General features: G+C 40.4%; 1 non-coding gene across 1 annotated transcript; it reads left to right on the forward strand.

Moving 5' to 3' along the window:
* Positions 1-4,331: 4,331 nt before the first annotated feature.
* LOC112793101 (small nucleolar RNA R71) lies at positions 4,332-4,439 on the forward strand. Its single transcript, XR_003197810.1, has one exon. It is a non-coding gene; the product is annotated as a small nucleolar RNA R71 (small nucleolar RNA).
* The last annotated feature ends 808 nt before the right edge of the window (positions 4,440-5,247 follow it).

Below are 5,247 nucleotides of genomic sequence, written 5' to 3' on the forward strand. Positions count from 1 at the left end.
TCCGAAGCAAGGAGAACAGAACGGCGGCGCAGAGGAAACCCTGGAAGAACACGCAGAAGGACTCGGAAAAGAAGAAAAAGAAAGAAGAAAACGTCGCTCGAAAAAAGAAGATGGCGAAACTCAGAAAAACAGGAAGGGAACAGAATAAACGAAGAAAAAGGGGAGAAGGGGCAAATAAATAATGCCTTCACAGAGCCCGAACGAAAATCGAGAAGAAATGGTAAAATGCAATAAATGCTGAAACGGCCATTTTTTGAATTTTGAAAAACTACTATGCCCGAGCTCGACCTCTCAAAAAGGACGAACTCGGGCAGGGGCACTGTTCATACCCTGACCGAGCTCCTCCAAATCGGCAAAATCCATGAAAGGTCCGACCTCGTCCCAAGGCCCACGCCTGAGGTCGGACCTCGGACAACAAAGCTAAAAAGGCCCATCAAAAGGAACGCAGCCCAAAAACTAAAAGGCCGAAAAGGCCTAGAGAAAGGCGGTTCCACAAAGATAGGGATAAAACTCCCAAAAGATAAGATAAGATAAAGAATATCTTATCCAGGGAAGATCACAGCCAACTACTATAAATACACTGGAGCACCCAGGTATAACTCATACTCTAATTCTACTCAATATCTGCTTGGACCCATGCTAACTTAAGCATCGGAGTGTCATTGCAGGTACAACCACCAACCTCTCCACATATCAAGCTCGGGTCCCTGACCCCTATCTCGGACCTCTCCAGAGACGACCGAGCTACACGTTTCAGGTAACCCCCGGAACAAAAACTATTTTGAAAAAGATGTGGTTAAGAAGATATGATTGGTTTTAAAAAGATGTGATTGAGAAGATATGATTTGAAAAACATTTTAAAAAGATTTGATTTGAAAATTAAAAACTTGACTTAACAAGAAAAGATATGATTCAAACATTAAACCTTTCTCAACAGAAAAGGCAACATACTTGAAATGTTGAATCAAATCATTAATTGATAGTAAGTTTCTTTGAAAAAGGAAAGAAGTTAATTTTGAAAAAGATTTGATTGAAAAAATTGATTTGAAAAAGATTTGATTTGGAAGAAATTTTGAAAACTTGAAAAAAATTGATTTTGAAAACAAAATCTTCCCCCTTTAGCCATCCTGGCGTTAAACGCCCAGAATGGTATCCATTCTGGCATTTAACGCCCAAAATGCTACCCTTTTGGGCGTTAAACGCCCAACCAGGTACCCTGGCTGGCGTTAAACGCCAGTCTGTCCTTCTTCACTGGGCGTTTTGAACGCCCAGCTTTTTCTGTGCAATTCCTCTGCTGTATGTTCTGAATCTTCAATTCTCTGTATTATTGACTTGAAAAGACACAAATTAAAAATATTTTTGGATTTTTTAATAATAAGGACAAACCAAAATGCAACAAGAATCAAATGACAATGCATGCAAGACACCAAACTTAGCAGTTTGTATACTGCTGACACTAACAAAATGAAAATGCATATGAGACACTCAAAACAATCAAGTCAATAGAATTTCAAAGATCAGAGCAAGTAAATCATCAAGAACATCTTGAAGATCACTTAGACACATGAATGCATGCAATTGACACCAAACTTATGATGAGACACTAGACTTAAACAAGAAATATTTTTGGATTTTATAATTTTGTAAAATTTTTTTGTGTTTTTCGAAAATTAAATGGAAAAAGATATCAAAATTCTTAATGAGAATTCCAGGAATCAGTGCAATGTTAGTCTAAGACTCCGGTCCAGGAATTAGACATGGCTTCACAGCCAGCCAAGCTTTCAAAGAAAGCTTCGGTCCAAAACACTAGACATGGCCAGAGGCCAGCCAAGCCTTAGCAGATCACCGCTCCAAAAGCAAGATTGATAAGAAATCAACAAGCTCTTGTGATGATAAGTTGAAACCTCGGTCCAATGAGATTAGACATGGCTTCTCAGCCAGCCAGATTTCAACAAATCATCATGAAACTCTAGAATTCATCTTCAAGAATTTCGAAAAAATAAATACCTAATCTAAGCAACAAGATGAACCGTCAGTTGTCCAGCCTGAACAATCCCCGGCAATAACACCAAAACTTGATGTTGCTGCCGGATCTTGGCACTGATGTTACCGAAAGCTTGCTCAAAACTTGAACAATCCCCGGCAACGGCGCCAAAAACTTGGTGCGCGAAATTGTGAACATTACTTTTTCACAACTCTCATAATCCCCGGTAATGGCTCCAAAAACGTGGTAGCTCAATACCATGGCATTACACAACTTCGCACAACTAACCAGCAAGTGCACTGGGTCGTCCAAGTAATAAACCTTACGTGAGTAAGGGTCGATCCCACGGAGATTGTTAGTATTGAAGCAAGCTATGGTCATCTTGTAAATCTTAGTCAGGCAAACTCAAATGGATATAGTGATGAACGAAAATAACACAAAGGTAAAGATAGAGATACTTATGTAATTCATTGGTAGGAACTTCAGATAAGCGTATGAAGACGCCTTCCCTTCCGTCTCTCTGCTTTCCTACTGCCTTCATCCAATTCTTCTTACTCCTTTCCATGGCAAGCTCGTGTAGGGTTTCACTGTTGTCAGCAGCTACCTCCCATCCTCGCAGTGAAAACTAATGCTCATGCGGCTAATCACCGGTTTGGTTCCCTCCCCTACCGGAATAAAATCACTCTTTTGCGTCTGTCACTAACGCCCAGTAGGTTACAGGTTTGAAGCACGTCACAGTCACTCAATCATTAAATCCTACTCAGAATACCACAGACAAGGTTTAGACCTTCCGGATTCTCTTGAATGCCGCCATCAGGTCCTGCCTATACCACGAAGACTCTGATCTCACGGAATGGTTGGCTCGTTTGTCAGGCGAGCACTCGGTTGTCAGGCGATCAACCATGCATCGTGCAATCAGGAATCCAAGAGATATTCACCAAGCCTCAAATGCTTGTAGAACAAGAGTGGTTGTCAGTCACTTTGTTCATGAGTGAGAATGGTGATGGGCATCAATCATCACCTTCATCAAGTTGAAGAACAAGTGATATCTTGGAATAAGAACAAGCGGAATTGAATGGAAGAACAATAGTAATTGCATTAATACTCGAGGTACAACAGAGCTCCACACCTTAATCTATGGTGTGTAGAAGCTCCACCGTTGAAAATACATAAGCATAAGGTCTAGGCATGGCCGAATGGCCAGCCTCCCAATGATCTAAGATAGCATAAAAATGAAGATAGCTACCAAAGTCTCTCTATCATGATCTAAGAACTAGATGTCCAAAGATGAAAATACAATAGTAAAAGGTCCTACTTATAGAAAACTAGTAGCCTAAGGTGTACAGAAATGAGTAAATGACATAAAAATCCTCTTCCGGGCCCACTTGGTGTGTGCTTGGGCTGAGCAATGAAGCAAATTTCGTGCAGAGACTCTTTTTGGAGTTAAACGCCAGCTTTAGTGCCAGTTTGGGCGTTTAACTCCCATTTGGGTGCCAGTTCCAGCGTTTAACGCTGGGATTTCTTGAGGTGACTTTGAACGCCGGTTTGGGCCATCAAATCTTGGGCAAAGTATGGACTATCAAATATTGCTGGAAAGCCCAGGATGTCTACTTTCCAACGCCGTTGAGAGCGCGCCAATTGGGCTTCTGTAGCTCCAGAAAATCCACTTCGAGTGCAGGGAGGTCAGAATCCAACAGCATCTGCAGTCCTTTTTGGTCTCTGAATCAGATTTTTGCTCAGGTCCCTCAATTTCAGCCAGAAAATACCTGAAATCACAGAAAAACACACAAACTCATAGTAAAGTCCAGAAAAGTGAATTTTAACTAAAAACTAATAAAAATATACTAAAAACTAACTAAATCATACTAAAAACATACTTAAAACAATGCCAAAAAGTATACAAATTATCCGCTCATCAATTTCTCCATGAAGGATTATAGGTGTTTCCATAGGGTTTTCCTATGTAATTCACCTCTTCCATTGAAGGATTCTCAGGATCATAGGCTTCTTCCTCAGATGAAGCCTCCTTAGTACTGCTTGGTGCATTTTGCATTCCAGACAGACTTTGAGAAATCATATTGACTTGTTGGGTCAATATTTTGTTCTGAGCCAATATGGCATTCAGAGTGTCAATCTCAAGAACTCCTTTCTTCTGACTAGTCCCATTGTTCATTGGATTTTTTTCAGAGGTGTACATGAATTGGTTATTTGCAACCATTTCAATCAGTTCTTGAGCTTCAGTAGGCGTCTTCTTCAGATGAAGAGATCCTCCAGAAGAGCTATCCAAAGACATATTGGACAGTTCAGAGAGACCATCATAGAAAATACTTATGATGCTCCATTCAGAAAGCATATCAGAGGGACACTTTATGATTAATTGTTTGTATCTTTCCCAAGCTTCATAGAGGGATTCTCCTTCCTTCTGTCTGAAGGTTTGGACTTCCACTCTAAGCTTACTCAATTTTTGAGGTGGAAAGAACTTTGCCAAGAAGGCATTGACTAGCTTTTCCCAAGAGTCCAGGCTTTCTTTAGGTTGAGAGTCCAACCATGTCCTAGCTCTGTCTCTTACAGCAAAAGGGAATAGCATAAGTCTGTAGACCTCAGGGTCAACCCCATTAGTCTTAACAGTGTCACAGATTTGCAAGAACTCAGCCAAAAACTGGTGAGGATCTTCCAGTGGAAGTCCATGAAACTTGCAATTCTGTTGCATTAGAGAAACTAATTGAGGCTTAAGCTCAAAGTTGTTTGCTCCAATGGCAGGGATAGAGATGCTTCTCCCATAGAAATCGGGAGTAGGTGCAGTAAAGTCACCCAGCACCTTCCTTGCATTGTTGGCATTGTTGTTTTCAGCTGCCATGTGTTCTTCTTCTTTGAAGAATTCGGTCAGGTCCTCTAAAGAGAGTTGTGCTTTGGCTTCTCTTAGCTTTCTCTTCAAGGTCCTTTCAGGTTCAGGATCAGCCTCAACAAGAATGCCTTTGTCTTTGCTCCTGCTCATATGAGAGAGAAGAGAACAAGAAAATGTGGAATCCTCTATGTCACAGTATAGAGATTCCTTTAGGTGTCAGAGGAAAAGAAGAGTAGAAGACAGAAGTAGAAAATTCGAACTTATCAAAGGAGATGGAGTTCGAATTTTGCATTAAGGGATAGTGTTAGTCCATAAATAGAAGGATATGAGAAGAAGGGAAGTAATTTTCGAAAATTAAGTAAGAAATTTTGAAAACATTTTGAAAAACACTAATTAATTTTCGAAAACCAAGAGTGAG

Source organism: Arachis hypogaea, chromosome 3, assembly GCF_003086295.3.
Source record: "Arachis hypogaea cultivar Tifrunner chromosome 3, arahy.Tifrunner.gnm2.J5K5, whole genome shotgun sequence".
In the NCBI taxonomy this organism is placed as follows: domain Eukaryota; kingdom Viridiplantae; phylum Streptophyta; class Magnoliopsida; order Fabales; family Fabaceae; genus Arachis; species Arachis hypogaea.